This window comes from Sorex fumeus, unplaced genomic scaffold (genome assembly GCF_029834395.1).
Source record: "Sorex fumeus unplaced genomic scaffold, SorFum_2.1 ptg000131l, whole genome shotgun sequence".
NCBI classification, from domain to species: domain Eukaryota; kingdom Metazoa; phylum Chordata; class Mammalia; order Eulipotyphla; family Soricidae; genus Sorex; species Sorex fumeus.
The window spans coordinates 38627728-38648540 of NW_026606188.1; the positions used below are offsets into that span (position 1 = coordinate 38627728).

Sequence of the window (20813 nt, forward strand, 5' to 3'; positions counted from 1 at the left end):
TGTCAATGACAACATCTTCCCATGTTGCTGCATTAGTGCCAAAAAGCTCCCAGTTGGTGGTCGTTCTGGGAGTTCTTTTCTTAAACTTTGCTGCCCTTTCTCCCCACTCTGTGAAGTAGAATTTTGCATGAAGGAGATGGTGGTCCAATCCCGTTTGGAATTTTGGGACAACAGCAACACTGGTCAGGCAAAAACTGATAACTGGATATGATGTGGTCAATTTCGTTGTGGAACCGTCCACAGGGAGACTCTTATGTCCAATGTTTAGATTCGGCCTTATGAAACTGTGAGTTACCATGGATGGTCTTGGTCGACATGAAGAACTCAGACAGTCTCTCACCCTGTTTGTTCCATTCTAGGCCATGGGTCCCGATGTGGAGTTCTTTGGCTGACCTTCTCGGTCCTATCTTGATTAACATCACTGACAATGATCTTGTAGAAGGTGTGGTCTTCTTTATAGAACTTCTCCAGCTCCATGTAGAATTTCTCGATTTCTCCTTCATCATAATTGGATGTTGATGCATAGACAACAAAGATAGAAACTGCCAGCAGTGAGCCACATCTATTCAAGTGTAATCATCCAATTTGGGTTGTTAAGCATTCGAATGAATCAATGCTCATGGCCAAGTTCGTGTTGATAAGGACACGGACACTTCTTTTGTCACATGTTCCAAGAATAGTTCTTCTCCAGTGTCGAAAATGGCGTGATGTGACTGATGCCTTCTTGTCTCAGTCAGACCAATGATGTGGTACTTGATCTTTCATGCTTTTACCATCATGTCCTCAATGGAAAGCCAGTGTATATGCATTGAAAGTACAGACAGTCATTTTTGTCTTTGTTTTGGCAGCCTAGTTCAGCCTTGAGATTTTGTCAGCCTCTCCTTTCTCATCCTTCTTAATGCTGCCATATTGGGGGCTCTTTCACGGTCAGGGAAATGAGACCCATTGTATTTACTGGTTTTGGCATAACGAATACGCCATGGATACCTTGCCAGGCTCTGCCGTTTGGGCAGGATACTCTCGGTAGCTTGCCAGGCTCTCTGAAAGGGATAAAGGCTTTTAGGGAGGCCTCTAACCACCCTTGTATGTGTTTCCATGGTTCAAACCATATTTGAACCCTAACAAATATGTTGCGGCAATCCTGGAAGATGGGTATTAAGTGCCTTATGATGTGTCATGCGGCTGCTTTGCTAGTGTGGAATGCATCCTGGAGCATGGTGGAGGCTGGGTAGTGGAGTAGTGGTCTCATATTCATGCAGTATAATCACGCAGGTCTCAAATACAGCATTTGGCACTTTCCATGGTTCCTCTGTTACAAAGCTGTTGTGACAACTTTATAAAACTAAAAAGACTTTGATTCCATTCTGTACAAAGGAAATAAGACATGGTATACATCCCAAGGATATCATATCCAAAGACACACCTCCATGCAGCACTTTCTCCCCATGCTATTATGCTTTCACAGCTTCCAGGGAGAGCAGGTAGAATTCTGGAATCATTAGGTGTAGATTATAGGCACTTGCTTCCTAAACAGACTTGGGGTCTGTGGAAGGAACATGCAGGTGCAGGGCACTTTGCTCAGGGAAACATTATCATCACTTTAAATTATTGTAATTTTTGAAACCAAAGTGGTGGGGAAAGATGAGAAATTGAGTTGGATATGGTCTCAAAGGGGACAGACTGCTAAAAAGAGGCAAAGTTACTTTTTCTCTTTTTGTTTTTGGATCCCTTGGTGTATATTCTCAGAAGTAGGGTTGCTGAATCAAATGTAAGCTCAAGTCCTCAATTATTTTTGGAATGTCCATACTGGTTTTCAGAAAGGCTCGACCAGTCAACATTCCCACCAGCAGTGAATGAGTCCCTTACCAGCACATCTTTTGGATGTGTGCCAGTATTTATAGTGTGATATGAATCTCATTGTTGTTTTGATTTGCATCTCCTTGATAGTGATGTAGAGAATTTTTTTTACCTGCCTTTTGGTCATTTGTATTTCTTCTTTGAGGAAATTTATGTTCATCTCTTATCTGTGGTTGGGTTTTTTTTCTCTTGGAAAGTTCTACTAGTGCCTATGTGTTTTGGGTATTAACCCCTCATCAGATGAGTGTTAGGCAAATAACTTCTCCCATTCAATGGACTATCTTTGTATCATGATCTTCATTTCCTTTGAGGTGCAGAAGCTTCTTAGTTTAACACAGTCCCATTTTTTTATATTTGCTTCTATGCACACTTCAGCAATAGACACAGTTCTGATTATGAACATATTTTAATACTTTCTTTAGGTTATCACCAGCCATCAGTGTTAAAAACAGCAATATCAAGAACTATTTTTTGAAAGACTAGTCTGATCTTAAGTCACTGTATCAGGATTGTATTAAAACATGATTCTGTGGGATAGAAATGTTCTAATACATAAAATCAGAAATCAGTTTTCTTATGTTATAACGAAACTAAGAAATCTAAATTCTAACATTTCCTCCTATGTAAGTGTCCTCAAGTCCCATATTAGAGGATCCAATCTACGTTTCCTATATTGCCTTTCATAGTATGACAATATAAGTATAAATATATTGCCAACGATACATCTTAATTTTCAGTGCAAGCCCCTTGATTTCTGTTTACATAAGTCCAGAACCTCTGCAATACCTTAACCCACACACCAAAGCTTCGCTCCCTCTGATGTCTCATTTTTCATGACATTTTCTTTGCCCTCCATATCAAGACTGCTTACACAAAAAGTTTCCTTCCACACTTTTATTTACATCCATTTTCTGCTTGTCAAGTTTTCTGGGGAAGGAGGGAAGTCAATGAAGTAGGGAAGCCACATTGTTAAATTTTAATTATTAGTCTTCTAAAATACTAGATTGGGCTCCAGCCAGTCTGTTCCTCCAAATCTCAAAAGATTACTTGATAAGATATCTATAGAATTATACTTAAGATAAAGTGTCAATTTCTCTAAAAGAAAAATAAGATGACTAATGGCTGCTTGTGATCTTGGCAACATTATTATACCTCTTGGAATAATGAAACAGAGGATACTTGTTAACAACATTCTCTGATACATTTTTCATTGAAAGATAATCCATAGAGGAACTAAATGTGGGTAGAGAAAAGATTGCAGTTCTGTACAAAAACAGTAACTGCTATATTGAATAATTTTGCTCCAGAGATGTTCAGTGTCTGGGAAGAAACAGCCTCCGGAAAGGCAGACAAACATAAAGCAATGTTCTCCTAGTAGAACTATCCCCTAGTAGAACAGGGAGGGTACATGGTGTGAGCTAACTATTCTGCAAATATGAATGGAAATTTGGACATATTCTGTGATATCATTTTAGAGAAAAGATTTACATGTTTCTATGGCTTATCTTTCAATGAAAAATGTATTAGATGATTACTTATCTAAGTTTCACAGCACAAAATGTAGACAAATGTTCTCCATGGTCTAAAACATTCTGAATGCTCATAGGAAAATATTTAATCTTGTCAAATTACACAGGTTAACCATACTTTTAAGAAGCAGTAAGTGTTCGCTACTACTTATTGCTATTGATAGTAAAGGATAGCGCACTAAATATAGACATTGCAATAAAATTAAATATATTCATGATGTATATAATGTGTCCTAATATTATATCCCCTAGTAGAACTAACATAAGTCAGTCATTTAACTCATGTGGCTCTGAGCTCTTTTATTAATAAAATGGGAATAATTGTATTTTTCCCTACAAATCTGCTGTATTATGTGAGATGACCCATAGACATCTTTCTTTAACATCTTGCATTCATTAATCACTGACTCAAAGCCCATAAAGTGTTAAGTTGTATGGTAAGCAGAAGCCCACAGTTAGGTGCCAAAGATGGAAGACAGACAAGACCTTCTCCTAGGGAGAGCAGAGCACAAGGAACAACAAATAAGTAAGTAGCTGAACAACTGCAAACATAATTATCTCCTTACTAATCTCTTCACTCATATAAATTTCCAATCTCTTACGTTTCTGGTTCTCTATTTTTTTTAAAAAAAACTTTCTTCAACTAACTATATTTTAACATTTGAATTTAGGCTATGTTTACTAGATTAAAAAAAAAAGATTTAAAAAAGTGAGGCAAGCACCCAAAAGGAGAGAGAACAAAAGGGAATGCCCTGCCACAGAGGCAGGGTGGGATGGGGGGATGGGCAGTGGGAGGGATACTGGGATTAGTGGTGGTGGAGAATGGGCACTGGTGGAGGGATGGGTACTTGATCATTGTGAAACTGAAACCCAAGCACAAGAATTTGTAAGTCTACAACTGGACCTCATGGTGTTTCACTAATAAGAATTAAAAACAAAAGTGAGGCATAAAATCAGTATGGTACTTGGCAAAGGAAAATTAACTTATCTAATTGGTGTTCTCGTTGTCTAAAGCTCACTATTCCCTCTTGCTTCCAGAATTTCTGTAAGGTAAAGGTAAAGGTAAAGGCCCTCCCGTTGATCGTCGATTTGCTCAAGCGGGCCCAGTAACGTCTCCATTGGAGACTTTGTTGTTACTGTGTCTGGCATATCGAATCCTCTCGGTAGCTTGCAGGGCTCTCCGAGAGGGGCGGAGGAATCGAACTCGGGTCGGCCATGTTGGCCGCTTGTAAGGCGAACGCCCTACCCGCTGTGCTATCGCTCCTGCCTTTTGCTTATTAGATATCACGTTTAATATGACAATGTTTAACAAATTCTTTGCCAGTGTTCTCTTGTCCCAAGACCCTCTCCCTTCCCTTTGCTCAAACCTCCCACGATCTGTGGCCAACTCAAGTGCCTCATGAAAGGTGTTGAGAGGTGAGGAGAAATTCCAGAGGAAGAGACTGACATGTCCTGGTCAGCTGAGATTGGGACCCAGGAGGTCAGTTATGGAGCAATGAGAAACCGCAGCAGACAGAGGCCACAATTACTGTGAGCCCCGAGGTTAGAGAGACTTTTAGGAAAAGCATCAGACTCTTACCCAAAGGACATCCTATGAGAGGGAAAACAAATCTGGCTGCCTCAAAGGCATAGCAAAGTACAACTAACATCTGGATTGTACTTATTAAAGGTATGCCTCTAAACTGTATGCCATTTGCTCTTTTAAAATTAATTCAGAGACTTGAGTAATAATCATGAGCAGCACTTAAATGCATGTCCTGGGCACCATTCTAAGCGCAAGTGTATCCTTTTCTCAGACTGTCTCTGTCCCCCTATCCCTCTCTTTGGTAGGTCTCCCCCACCTTCTTACTCCTCCCCACACTCAAACACATTCTCATCTAACCTCCACAACAACTTAATCCTGGAAGTTTTCCCCATTTTACTGATAATGAAGAAGAGAAATTCATATTCAAAGTGCCGGAATAGGATTCAAACTGAGGCTAACAGATTTCAGGATTACTATCCACCTCATTGTGCTAAAGACATAAAAAATAAAATTTTAGGGGGGCTGGAGAGATAATACAGCTTGCTATGCAACTCCCCAACCTGGACCCCAACCTGGGCTTGATCCCCAGCAGTAGATATGTTCCCCTGAACACCTCCAGGAATGAATCCTGAGCACAGAGTCAGGGATAAGCCCTGAAAACTGTCAGATATAGCCCAAAGCTAAAAGAAAATAAAATTTTCAGTGATTTGCCACTTGGCTGACTTTCACACACTTCTAAAAGACTTCCTAATATTTAACATTAATTGTAATCAGTAATGACACCCTCATCATGTCAGCCTGCATCAAGATCAATTACTCAGTGATTTCTCATACTTTTACACAACTGTTAAACTTTATACACAGTAAACATGAATCACACAGAAGTATTTAAAACTATTACTACTATGCAGATTAAGCTCATGGGAATTTATTCATGAAGGAATTCATCAGTGTCAACAGGAACTGCTTACTGCACAAAGAGAAATTTAGCCAGGTGACAGGGGACATGTCATATATTTGTCCCCAAGGGAGAGGGTGTTTTTATCTTTGGACTCAGGAGGAAGTGAATACCTCAGACACCTTGGCAGTACTTTCCCCAATCCCTCCTTCCTAGCCTCAGCAAGTGAATAACAATTCGGATACAATGTTCAATTTAGGGAGTGAACCATGTAAGCATCTCTGTGAAATATTAGTAGAGACTATCTATGTTGGTAGGACAAAGTGGACATGAATCAAGTGTTAAAAAGAAATCAGCTAAGAAAGCTGTTCACTTAGAGACTTAAGACTTCATTATGACCTTAAGAATTGGCTGAGAATTGCGCATCCATGCTACCCAGCAATTTCATTTCTCAGCACCTACCTCCATGACCCAAAAACAATATTTTAAGAAAGAATCTGTGCCCTTTTGTTCATTGCAGCACTATTCACAACAGCCAATATCTGAAAACAACCCAAGTGTTTAAGAATAAATGACTGTATAAAGAAATTGTGGTCCATATACACCATGATATACTACTCAGCTCTAAGAAAAGTTGAACGCTTATTAATCTGCTTCTGCATGGATAAAGCTAGAGGATATTAACTTCACTTAATCATCACTTAAGTGAAGTTAATCAGAATAGGGACAGAATGATCTGTCTCACTTGTGGGATATAAAGAAACATAGTAACAGTCACAATAAAAGGCCAAAGGAATAAGAACTGGAAAATTGGTACATAAAACTGCACTTCCCTGGGGGTTAGGGAGGGTGGCTGTGAAGGGGCTCCCTGGGACATTGGTGGAGAGTACTAGGCATTCTGTTGGTGGTTGTAGTATTTGAATAAGATGCATGAATTGGTTATTAAAATTTTATAAATTATGGTACTGCTATAAAGTCAAGGAAGAGAAAAATTATATGACACAAAAATTGATTTTGAAAATTAAAGTATGAGAAATACTAGAAAAAGAAACAAAGAACTAGCTTTATTTGTAGCATGCTCCCCAGTCCCTTTCATGAACCATCTTTCAGTATCATCCGAATCACCACTCTCCTCATTCACCCAATCAACCACATGGTAGCCATTATTACCAATTCAATAACTAAAATGCTAGATATAGTCTCTTTACAAAGTTTATTGCTTTGGTTAATGCAAGTTGATTACAAATTATAGAAAGCAATAGGCTGCTTACTAACAAATGTGTTCTCCAACAATTATATTTATTATAAAGTCCCTAAATTCCTAAAGCACTGTCCACAAAAATTCCTTCTACCAGCAATGTACTCCTAACCCAGACCGGATGTGGTAGAATGGAGAAGAGCCTGTGATTCTATATGCTGTTTCTAATCTTAACTTTTGAAAGTCTGCCATTGGGTTATTAGGGCTATAGTCTCTAAAGAATTATAGAGATAAACTTAAGATTCTACTTTCCAGACCTTTAAACTTTAACATTATTGTAAGAACATAAAATACAATTTAAGATACTTTTAAAAAATAATTAGAATGGAATCTGAAGAATTTGCAATTTAAAAATCTTTAACTTAGGTCACATGTGAGACTAAGGAGATTGTCTTTTTTGGAATTTAACTTAAAACCAGTCAGATTCTCAAAAAGCTTCCCTCACTCCCAGGACAGGAAAAGAAATCTATTCCATGCAAATCTACTTTTTGCAAGCACAACTGTAAGAGGAAGAAAAACTAATCCAAAGAAATCTAAAATCTTTTCAAAGGCTTTCCCTAGTACCCAGAAGGCCATAACATGAAGAACAGGGAGCAGTGTGATAACCACACACATGTGTTCTAGACCCCAAGGACCTGGGCACTGTGCTGGGAACTCCATGGTGGAGACCATCTTTGCATCAGTTGCCTGGAGAGAAGCAGCAATCAGGGTGTGTCTATTAAACCCTTCATTAACAAATACCTCTGGAATTCCTCACCTATCACCTGAGGAAACAGAACTTCAAACATTTCATGTCTGAAAAGATCAGACATTTTCTCTGCCATGGAATCCATTTTTAAAAAGCTGTTGAAGAAAGCTGGAAAAGAGGCAACTGAAAGAGCAGATCAGAAAAGCAATAGAGAAGGAAGCAGCAACACAGATGCTGAGGGCGTAGGGGAAGGTGAGAGTGCCAATGAAAGAGAAAAGGGAGGAATGAAAATGGAAAGGGGGCTGCCAACATAGCAGCCGGGACCCCGAAGTCCTAGTTAGGCCCCAAGGTCCTGACCCTATTAGAAAGAAGATCACAACATCTGGCCTCTTACACCCTATAATATACACAGGATGATGTTTAGGACATAATAACTCAGTAAGCACAAACTGAGGCAATGCCACAGAACTGTTTATCTGAACCCTGATAGAAATACTTTCTGAATTACTGTTTGGTGTTCTGAGATTATACCCTTCCTATATTTACGGTGTTAGAATGGATCCTCTCTTTTTTGAAGGAAAGGTGATAATAGACATTAAGACATTTTGTGTTTTTATAACTGCCTTTATGTACTATAATTGTCTCCCACACTGGTCTATAAAGTTAAAAAGCTCAGGTTAGGTTGCCAGAGCCTAATCAAGAGTGATCCCTGAACACAAAATCAGAAGCTCTGAGTACTGTGTGGCTAAAAGTTGGGCCCAGCGTGTGGCCCAAAAACTTGGGGGTGGGGTGGAATCCAATCCTCAGTGCCTAGAGTATGAACTAATTTTGAAAACTATGGATGTATACATAAGCACACAAATATGTGACACATGCATATACACATATATACATGTATGGACATAAATACAATAAATACAATAGTGACTCTCTAGAGATGTGAGCTAACTCATTTTCAATTTTTTCATCATTAGACAGTACTCTTTTAAGTAAAACAGGTTTTATTTGGAAGTTTTTCATTTTTTTTATTAGTGAAACACCACAAGGTACAATTATAGACTTACAAATTTTTGTGCTTGGGTTTCAGTTATACAATGATCAAGTACCCATCCCTCCACCAAAGCCCATTCTCCACCACCACACGTCCCAGCATCCCTCCCACCCCTCAGCCCCCCATCCCACCCTGCCTCTATAGCAGGCCATTCCCTTTTGTTCTCTCTCTCTTATTGGGTGTTGTGGTTTTCAAAAGAGGCAATGAGTGGCAATCATGTTTGGTCTATAGTCTACTTTCAGCATGCTTCTCCCATCCTGGGAGGATCCTCCCAACACCCTTTATTTGGTGCTCCCTTCTCTATCTGAGCTTCCTTTTCCCCTAGCACGTGTGGCTGGCCTCTAAAACTCCTGGTGCTAATCTCGGTCACTCCTGGGTGTTAGTTTCCCATTATGTTACCTTATGTTCCCCAGATGAATGCAATCTTTCTGCGTCTATCCCGCTCTTTCTGACTCATTTCACTTAACATGATACTTTCCATGTAGTAGCACTTGTATGTAAATGTCATGACTTCATCTTTTCTAACAGCTACAGTTTTGAGGAAGGAGAGTGATACTAGAGAGCAAGAAAGTGAGAGAGAGAGAGAGAGAGAGAGAGAAAGAGAGAGAGAGAGACATGGGAGGCAACCAAGAGAGAACACAGGTTTTCTCCAGAGTGGATAGGGAGCCTCAGTACACACCCGAGTATTAGACATGAAAGTCCCCATCTCAAGAGAAGAGAGATGTAGGGGACATGTGCTAAGCACCATATGCACTTGGCAGCAACACATGGACAAAGGCAACACGTGGGCCAGGGCGGTATATGCAGCAGTGAATGGTACTTTTATAAGAAGCATTCTTTATCTATAAGTGACTATCACTATCCTCCCATTGTTTATCGATTTCCTCGAGCAGGCCCAGTAACATTGTGAGACTTGCTACTGTGTTTGGCATAACGAATACATCACTGGTAGCTTGCCAGGCTTTGCCGTGCGGGCGAGATACTCTCCGTAGCTTGCCGGGCTCTCCGAGAGGGGTGGAAGAATCGAACTCTGGTTGGCCATGCTGGCCGCATGCAAGGCAAATGCCCTACCTGCTGTGCTATAAAAAATAAATCTGCTTCAACTTTGAAAATATTAAAAAAATAACATGCAAAAATATTGTCATCAAATTCCCTGAAGAAATAATGAATTTCACCACAATAACCCGAGTGACGTGCAGCATTTCTGCCATATACACTAAGTCTAATAGACAAGAATCTCCTAAGTACACTGCTTCTTGATACATCAGATTATATTAACAATGTAAAATGGCTTTCCTGAACTTTCAATCTCCTTGGTCCCTGAAAAGTAACAGGAAGTGTTGAGCAGATTCCTAGCTTATCATAATATACTTTACTACATTTAACACAGGTATGTTATAGTACAAGACATTTTATAGGCATTTAAAATGTGTCTCCAGTAAAATGTATTTGTTGAAAATACATCTCTCATGAAAGATATGAATCAAATATGCATTTAATAGATTATAGGCATAATATATGAAAATAACTGCATACTGCTGTTGGACATGCCCTACAATGAAAAAGCAAGCACACAATACTTCTGAAATTATCCTAACTCTACAAACAAAACACGGTATGACTATGGAAATATATTTCTTTCCTGTAAGAGAATAATAGACACCCTTTGATAATGGAAAATACACAGATTGGGCACTTTCAGTGTCCACTCTCAATAAATTATTATACACTGGGGAGGTAAGGAATAATGAATTTGCAAAGATAGTTCAGTAATAAAATAGAGACGATGGAATCTTCATCGTTCTCTGAAGGCACAAAACATAAAACAGCTACTCAGAAAGGTGTGGTCGAAAAGTTTCCTTTTAAAGGGCTTTCCTTCACTACAATTATGATTTCCTACAACTGAATTATGGACACATTTCTTTGACTTGGCATTCAGAAGCATGGGATCAGGTGCCAAAAGAATGCTCATACAAAATCTTGACACAAACAGTGGGGGCATAAAATGACAGAGGCAGCCATCAATCACATTGTGCTCCATTGACCATTTTCAAGTACTCATTACCCTCTGGGCCAGACATTGAATAAAACCAGATACCAGCCTCAAGCACCTTCCACCTGCTGGAGAAAGAGATATGGAAAACAAATCACTGCATACAATATGGCAAAGGCTGTAATTGAGACTGTTCACAGCTACTTAAACACAGAAGACAACAAGTTAACTCCGTGTGAGAGTTCAGAGGAGGTTTAAGAAAAAAAGGAGCCATGTGTGAACTCTGAAGAACAGAAATGCAGCAGTCATTCAGTAAACTCTGAGGCAGAAGGCCAAATAGGTACTGACTGAGGATCTTTAAGGCATCAGTTCACTTATTACACAGGTACTGTTCCCATTTGTTAGGGAAGGTATGTGTGGTCAGAGAGGTGAAGTAACTTGTCTAAAGTCATACTAAGAATAACAGGTACAATTGGGAATTTTTTAAAGATTATAAGCTGTACTTAGTTCCTTTGGCAATTCTCAGTACAGGTCAGAAGGGAAAAAAATGCCAGGAAGATTATATTACAAAAATCTTGACAGACTAAATTTTTAGCTTTTTGTGACCTTTATGACCTCATATCTTCAGGAATCTAGGGTTGTCAAAAATTCTTTCTCAACAAAATTTGTATTTTTCTGTATTCTCACATATTTTCTGAATATTTTTAATTCAATAATATTATCCATAGTTCTTCTACTTAAGAGACTCAAACTTGCCCTATAAAAATTTCAAAATAATGCTGAACACTTGATACTTTCAATAACTTGGAATTCTACATAATATACAAAAATATAATAATCTAAATATAATATAATAATAACTATAATGTAAAATATTGTAATATTTTATAATAAATTTTATAATAAATTTTATAATAAAATTATAATAAATTTTATAATAAAATTATAATAAATTTTATAATAAAATTATAATAAATTTTATAATAAATTATATTTATTATAATAATAAATATAATGTTAAATATAAAATAATAAATATAATAATACAAAAATATAATAATCTAAAATACTGAGGCAACCTACAAAAAATTAATAGGGCTTGTGATGTGAAAATATAATACAGTACATGCCCCACCACTAAAACCATCCATTTGGAAAATATTAAAACGTTTGCTTCTAAATTGTTCAATAAACAATCTTGTGAAATAATTATTTGCAAGGAGATATAACTCAATTACAGATATAAGTAACATACATATATACAATCCATAAATGTATATGTCAGAAGCTGTCACTTGGTTGATAAAGGTTACATCACAGTGGGCATCTTTGTGTCCTCTGTGAAATTTCCAGATTGATATCTTACACTCAACTATTTGTGTTGTTGTAATTGTATGATTATGCTGCCAGGAATACAGTCCACAAAGTTAATTCACCTAGTCCTATATTATTAAAGAATGTATTCATTATCCTTGTGTATTTGATGTCATTTATACAAAACTGTTTTCGAGCAAACTCGGTAATAACTTACACTCATTTACACACAAACAATTGGCAATAAAATATATGATGCTGTGCTTAGAAAGACTGCTGGACTGTAAATATAAATCAGACCACCAGGAGAAAACGTAGCTACAAAAACTGATCATCTGATAAGGGAAAGACAATTTATGTTGGCTGAGCCAGGGAATTCTGGCTGATAATTGACCTACCACTGCATAAAGCAGTGGGCAAGAGATTTTGAGTCTCTCTCCCATGTTCTACTAGCTATAAATTTTTCAATCTATGGCTCTAAAATTCTATATAAAGTATCTGGGAATACCTCTGCAAATTTTCAGGCAGGGATGCCCTATGGGATTTTAAGTTTTCATACAAATCACAAACATTCAACATCTGTAAAACACTCCATGAAGTGCTAGCTAAAATTTGTTTCAACATTATGTCACATTACAATCCTTTCAATGACATTTTTATGAAAGAAGACATTTGTAAGTTTCTGAGATCTAAAACATATATGTAGTACAACAATGTGAAACAGAAAACAAATACATGGCAGTGTGTAAACATAAGATTCTAAAATTCAAAAAGCTGTAAAGTGTCGGACAAATATACAAACCCTACATACATACTCCAATAGTAAACAATTGTGGATATTCGGCAATGAAATAAAAATGAAATTGATTTTCCTTGAAATGTATTACTCTATTTTTAAAATAACTATTAAGTTGTTTATAATTAATTACTTTAAAAAAAAGTATTCACATGCTTGTGAAGAAGTAAAGTTAGGGTAAATCAGATACTGAATATACTGTAAATTAGAAAACTTTGAGAATATATGTCACAGTTGAATTTGAAACTTCCAAGTCAAAGACAGAAAGCTGAACTGAAGGTCTCTGAGGGTAATACAAAGTATTATCAGATAAGTTTCTGATACAATTTTTAAAAAGACCATCTGTGAATATGCAACAGCATTTTCAGTTACCAGTACAACAGATGGAAATGATACTGTTTTATAATCATCTTGCTCATCTTCCATTCTGTGTCATCTATGGTGTCATCATTTATTTCAGATTGAGGGAGAACAAATCACATGAATTTTGGTAACATTTCCTCTCTTATCCTCTCACTATTGCAACACACAGAGGTACAACTGGGTAATAATTTTACAGAGGAGGTTTTAAGATTAATATTCTCTACATCTTAGATGTATGATTTCCAATCTTTATTCTATACATTTCAGAGTAACATCAGGTTCAGATTATTTAAACCATCAAGAAAATACTTACAAAATTATGCCAAGTATAATGCTACCTGATATTAAAAAATAAACCTTATCCTATAGATACCTTGCTATAAGGAGGGGAGGAGTCAGTAGTATGCACATATAATTAAAGTAAAAAAACATATTGACATACTTATGGAATTATCTGAAAAAGAGAACTTGCATATAGATAGACAACTAGATCCATTTTTACCTTTGCCAAACCAAAAAGAAAGCTTCGTTTCTTAGTCATGAAAAATGCTATCACTGTATTAAGGGACAAATCCCATCATCTCACACATCTTGATGATTTAACTAGCTCGGTGGAGGCAAGTTCAATCCCCAGTACCTCTTACCGTACCCCAAGTATAGCTAGGAGTGATCCCTACAGGTAATGCAAGGAATAAACTCTAAACAGCACTGGGGATGGCCCAAGCAAACAACCAAACAAACAAAATGTAAAAAGTAACTGTAGATGCAAGACTCTTGAAATAAGACCATTCACCAGTGTGAAAGTTTTAATGGACTTTTCAAAGCTTGAGATATATCTTTCGTCTTTTTAACAAGATCAGAGGATACACAAAACTTTATATGGCATGGATATTTTCTACTGAGAAAAAAACACAGCAGGATATTTTCTTTTTTAAATATCAGAACAGTTCATATGTAAGAAAAATCACCTTAGAGCTTTCAAAAGAAAACCCACATCTCCAAAAGGATTCACAAAAGGGAGCACCTGCGACTCTATCAAAGATTTGAGAACCACTGATTAAATAACACTGGAAGTAAGTAATAAATGGAAGGTAAAGACTTTGAAGAAGAAATGTCATATTTTTCAGATGTTTCTCACTCACAGAATCTCTAATCATCCCCCACCTATGTGACATTCAAAGATAGAAGCAGAAAGAAATATGGGTTAAGCATGAGAGCTTTGGAGGTGGAGAGACCTAAGTTTGACTCCTAGTTCTATCACTTATAAACCCCAGATGACAGCCAAATAAATAATCATACTTTATGGATGGAGAGAGAACCCAGTAGGTAGGGTTTCGCCTTGAACATGATTAACCAGATTTGACTCCTGACATCCTATATTGTCACCCCAAGCACATCAGAAATGAACTCTAAGTGCAAAGCCAGAAGTCCTGAACACTGCCAGGCATAGCCCCCAAACAAAATAAAACCTCAAACAGAAACAACAATTTTAATTTCATAGAATGTCTCAAAAACGAATGAAGGTAGTCACCTGTGATACTCTAGAAGGTGGTACTGGACATGAATATTTATCAAGCTTTTATCCCAACTTTATTATCATTATCATAACTTCAACTGAAAATTGACAATACTGATTGTCTTCCCCGAATCTTCTAGTACTTAATATCTCCCAAATATCTGAAATGGAAGTATGACTAAAACCCAAACCCCCATTTTTTGAGAACCAGTATCATACTTTAGTTTTAACCAGAAGATCTTAGTTGGTCTCACCAACCCCCACTTCCCCATTCTATTACATCAAAATCAATCTTGATTTACAGCTTCTCTTAAGCCTCCTTTACTAAAACTATCTCCCTCAGGGTCCATTCTAGGTCCTTCTTTTAATCAGGCATACAATTGGGTCATGACTTCAGTGACTCAAATAAGCCCATATGACCCATATATGCTCCTCACTAATTCTGCTTATTATAACTTACCTAATCATATTCTGAGCATAAACTCATTTAAAAATATATACACTATCCCCCACTACCAAAAAAAAGAAGATGAAGAAAAATCCTCACAGAGAAAAAAAAAATCAAAGCTCTTGAAAACCTAAGCCAGAATGCTCAGAGACACTGCCAACCTCTGTTTCACTCTCCTTCATTCAGGAAATGTCTGGAGTGTATAGCATACCAAAGTGATCATCTAGGAACATGCTTAGTCCTGGAATAAACTAGCAAGTGAAGATGTATAGAATAATTTCTCTGTTGTGGTGAAAGTAGCATTTTACTAGGAGGGTAAAAATAGATATGGACAAAAACTGAAAGTATGATATGGTTATTCATTATATCCAACAGGTATATGTGCTATAACATGGCATGAAAGGAAACTTCAGTTTGGGGGATAAGGCATAGCTCATCATGAAGATGACACTTGAGTGACGGCTTGAAGTATAGAAGGGAGCTGACCACAAGAGGGCCAGTGAATGAGCAAGGCAGATAAGGAATAGCCACTGTGGGGCCGGAGAGACAGGACAGCAGGTAAAGAGCTTGCCATCCACGTGGCTGACCTGAGTATGATCCCAGCACCCTATATGGTTCCCTGAGCTAGCCAGGAGTGACCCCTGACTTCACAGTCAGGAGTTAAGCCCTGAGCACTGCTAGGTGTGGCTTCCAAACAAAAAAGCAAACAAACCAATAAGAATAGCCAGTGCAAAGGCCTTAAAATCATAATCTGCTGGCATATTCAACAGGGGGAGGGGGAGGGGGAGGGGGAGGGGAACCAGCAGAATATCTGGAACACACAGACCAGCTCTAAAATTGTTATGAAATGCAAACTCTTAAGTCCATGATGGGAATAGAATCGTTGGAAGTCCACACATCAAGTCTTTATAGAGCTGACCTGTCAGTCAAACCTCTAGGGCTGCCTCCTTCCTCTTGTCCTCACCTTAAATCAACCCTCACCTCATACACCACTTTCTCAATGAAGTCATCCCACCCTTCATCATGACCATCATCAATGTCTCTAAATTCTTTTATTCATGCTGTTAACCCAAGGTGCACAATACTATATATGTATTATTTTTTTTCTTTCTAGATATATTCTTGAGTATATCTCTGACTAGCATAAAAATCACTCTACATGCAGCCAAATAGCCACAAAGGTGCCTTATACATTGTAGTCCCTGACATTTTCTCCAAGGAAGCTGCTGAAGATATGTGACATTTTAAAATATTGCAGAATACTTTTTACAAACTAACTTTACATTGACACACAGATTAAAATAGGCTTGAGTCAATATAATCATCATAATTCCATGTAAAATACCTTAAAGGACACGTTTATAAAGCATGTTGACTTTTCAGTTGACCTAATTTTATTGATTTCATAAAATAATCATTCAAGTTCCATAAAGTTTTGCTGCTGGCTTTAATATTGCATTGTCTGAAACAAAAAACATTTAATCTTACTTATAAAGTTAAGCCATTAAGTTAAAAGAGGGAGTGGGTAATAAAGTATTGCTTTCCAGTAAGGAATGTTTGAGACATATGTCCAGAGCCAAACAATGCCAGATAAGAGTTGAGTTGTAGAGTTGCTTAAAACACAAGTGAATTGTCTATTGAAAACAAAGGTGCTACCAGAATATAGAGATTACCAAGAATTTTTACTATATCATGAAAGGAAATTTACACTGGAAATTTTTTATAATTTTCTGATCACCTGAAATCTTAGCACTAGTGATGAAATATTGCTATTAATGTTCCATTGATGATTCCCCAGAAAGACTGGAGATGGGACTGCCCAGAAACCAGTGCCCATTATAGCTACTTCGACAAAATCAGAACACTTATAATTGTAGCCAGAAGCCACAAGTAAGCCAAGGATGGCTTCTCAAGCCCTCCTTTCTTGCCGAAATGTCAAACTGAGTTCATAAATTGGGGAGTCTTATCTAAAATAGCAAGGAAGATCATATCTTAATAGTTCATATTGAGTCAGGATTCTGAATCAATTTTTTAATGAATCCATGATGAAGGAAGGCGGGAGGGAAGAAGACAAAAACTCAAATATGTGCCATTATATTTACAGTCTCTAGAAACTGCTTTAAAGCACTTAATACATTCCTGAGAGAGCTGTTATTATTGTAGTAAGAATTACCATAATCAGAGTTTAAAACTAACAAATGATGAACATCCTACTTGTCACCTTAACACAAACATGTAAGACATACAAATAGGGTTTCTTTCTGGGTTTATGTGTTTCTAATGACCAGTTAGAGGCTTCATGGCCTCTAAATAAACCTTTGAAAATTAATGGATGCTATCAACACTGCCCTTTTCCTCTGGGCAGGCCTAGCAAGTTATTTGGCATTTTTTAGAAAACATATTTGTATTGACTCCTATCAAACTCCTATCAAAGATCATAATTTAAAGCCAAAATCATTTTTGTTGCATTTGAAAAATAATTTACTTCATTCTGATGTGACAGACACATTATAAATTTTACATAAATATTAAATTTTAGTATCTTCCCCTTTCATAGCTTAAATTATACTCTTTCCCAGCACTCAAATGCACAAATAACATGTGATCAAGACCCTTTCAACATATGCAACACATATGTGCACACCCCAGCCTATAATAAGTCTTGGTCATTTAACCGAAGATGTGAGGTAAAAACGTCAAAGTGCTCATGTATTTCAGGGAAACAAAAAAAATTACTTTGAGAAAATAATGATAATTCTTTCTCTATTAAGATTGGTAAAACACTTAGTGAATACAGACTTCAAGTGTAACTAATGGTAAAACTATTATCATCATCCCAAAGTAACAGAGAATCCCACGCTAGGTATCCTACCCCAAGAGCCTGACCAACCCAGTCTCTCTACTGCAGGAAGAGAGCCAAATTGGACCCACTTCCTTTGTCTAGCACAGTGCAGGACCTGCATATCTCCCCCCAAAAATCATCAGCAATCAGAAATCACACCTATCACTCCTTAGCTGGCAATTGTTGAACATTAAGCATATTACCTAATATGGATTACCTAAGTAAATACTTACAGGAGATAATACTTTACGAGGAAAATAATTTTTTTTCTCATTTTACTGATAAAGGGAAAAACTCTCTTCAGAGTACTCCTCCACTTAATTTGTTCTTAACCATCACACCATACTCCCATTATCTGTTTTTAAAATACCCAAAGGTCTTGAAGTCAACAACCATGAAACCATGAAGACCATTTCCAGCTATTCAGGGGCATCTGAAAATATCTGAAGGACAGGTATGTAGCTCAAGTGGTAGAGAGCATAACTCTCACATCAGAACACTCATTAGCATGTTTTAATCATTCCTATAAGCCATGTATAACACATAACCTTGCCATCAGTAACTCATGGCACAGAAAAATAGGGAAAAGTTTCAAGATTATGGTGAATAACCCAGGCAAAAATTTCTAATAGAAGAAAAAAACCCTATGCATCCTGAAAAAAAAAATACTAAGAGCACAATAGATTCTGAACGTAGTATAGCTACACAGTTGTCAGAATCTCTCTGAAAACTACATATAGGATGTCTACACCCTCAAAATAGTAAGTAAAATGAAAATTTAATTATTTAAAAGTATATTTTCTTTCATTATATTTTAAAAATAAAATGGATTTTTTTATCCAAGAATCTTTGAAAAAAAGATCACCACAGAGCAGCTGCTATTGCAAAGAAAGTAACTACTACCAGCCAGGTGAGAATTAGCTCTTAGCAGACTGGCTAAGTGAGAATGGAAAAGGTTGCCTTACAGTCAACCAACAGATAGAAGAGCCAGGAAGCCATAAAATAAAGCCTCTTGGCGAGCCTCAGTTCAAATACTTTCTGCACCACACACTTAACATAGATAACTATACAGGTCCTTTAGCTTCCTCTTAGTCTTCAACCTAAGTGAAAACAAATGCTGGAAGTTTATTATGAACAACACAAAGTTTAAACAAAAATGTAGTAAATATTGTGAAGAGGCTGCAAGTTCCATGACCCTATGCCGAAATGAAGCAGCCTGCTCAGGATTAAACCCTTGGTGACGTGAAAATAAGATAGCAACTAAGTACTGCTTTGCTTTCCGTTATTTTCCTGTGAGGAATGAAAGCTTTGTGGAACGTGTAGAACATTCTGAAAAGATTCCTATAGCTTTCATTTCCTAAAAAGCAAATGTTTCATAATAATCTATTCAACACATAAGTAATAACTCCAAGGGCAGAACAACAGTTCTGCAAGAAAAGCATTCAATGAAAAATTAAAACATTTTGTCCATACTGTTTTCCAAAAGGACTGAACCAGTTGGCACTCCCACCAGAAGTAAAGGAGGGTCCCTTTCTTGCCACATCCACACCATCACCGGCTGCTTTTGTTCTTTTGGATATGGACAAGTCTCTGTGGTGTGAGATGATATCTCATTGTTGTTTTGATCTGCATCTCCCTGATAATTGGTGATGTAGAGCATTTTCTCATGTGCCTTTTACCCATTCGGATTTCTTCTTTGACAAAGTTTCTGTTCATTTCATCACCCCAGTTTTTTTAAATTTTTATTAGTGAAAGACCATGAGGTACAGCTGTGGACTTACAAATTTTGTGCTTGGGTTTCAGTTATACAATGATCAAATACCCATCCCTCCACCAGTGCCCTTCTCCATCACCAATGATCCTAGTATCCCTCCCATCCCCCCACCCACCTCATCCCATCCCGCCTCTGTGGCAGGACATTTCCTTTTGTTCTCTCTCTCCTTTTGGGTGCTGTGGTTTGCAAAAGAGGCACTGAGTGGCAATCATGTTCGGTCTATAGTCTACTTTCATCATGCATCTCCCATCCTGGGAGGATCTCCCAACACCCTTTACTTGAGTTCCCATTTGACCCAGCAATACCACTCCTGGGACTATATCCCAGAGAGGCAAAAAAGTATAGTCGAAATGACATCTGTACTTGTGTGTTCACTGCTGCACTATTCACAATAGCCAAAATCTGGAAAAAACCCAAGTGCCCAAGAACAGATTACTAGATAAAGAAAATTTGGTACGCAGCTGTTAGAAAAGATGAAGTCATGAAATTTACATACAAGTGGTACTACATGTACTATGTATCATACTAAGTGAAAGGAGTCAGAAAGAGAGGGACAGACATAGAAATATTGCATTCATCTGTGGAATATAAAGTAACAAAATAGGAGACTAACACCCAAGAACAGTTAAGTATCAGGAGGATCACTCCATGGCTTGGAGGCCAACCACACATGCTGGGGGGAAAGGCAGCTTAGATAGATAAGGGAGCACCAAGTAAAGGGTGTTGGAGGATCCTCCCAGGATGCGAGATGCATGCTGAAGGTAGACTATAGATCAAACATAATTGCCACTCAATGCCTCTTTTGCAAACCACAGCACCCAGAGAGAGACAGAGAGAGAGAGAGAGAGAGAGAGAGAGAGAGAGAGAGAGAGAGAATAAAAGGGAATGCCCTGCCACAGAGGCAGGGTGGGATGGGGGGATGGCGGGGTGGGAGGGATACTGGGATCATTGGTGGTGGAGA

At 37.6% G+C, this 20813-nt stretch overlaps 1 protein-coding gene across 2 annotated transcripts in view; it reads right to left on the reverse strand.

Moving 5' to 3' along the window:
* VAV3 (vav guanine nucleotide exchange factor 3) overlaps positions 1-20813 on the reverse strand; it is a 397225-nt gene that overhangs the window by 324217 nt on the left and 52195 nt on the right. The gene's annotated exons all lie outside the window — the stretch shown is intronic.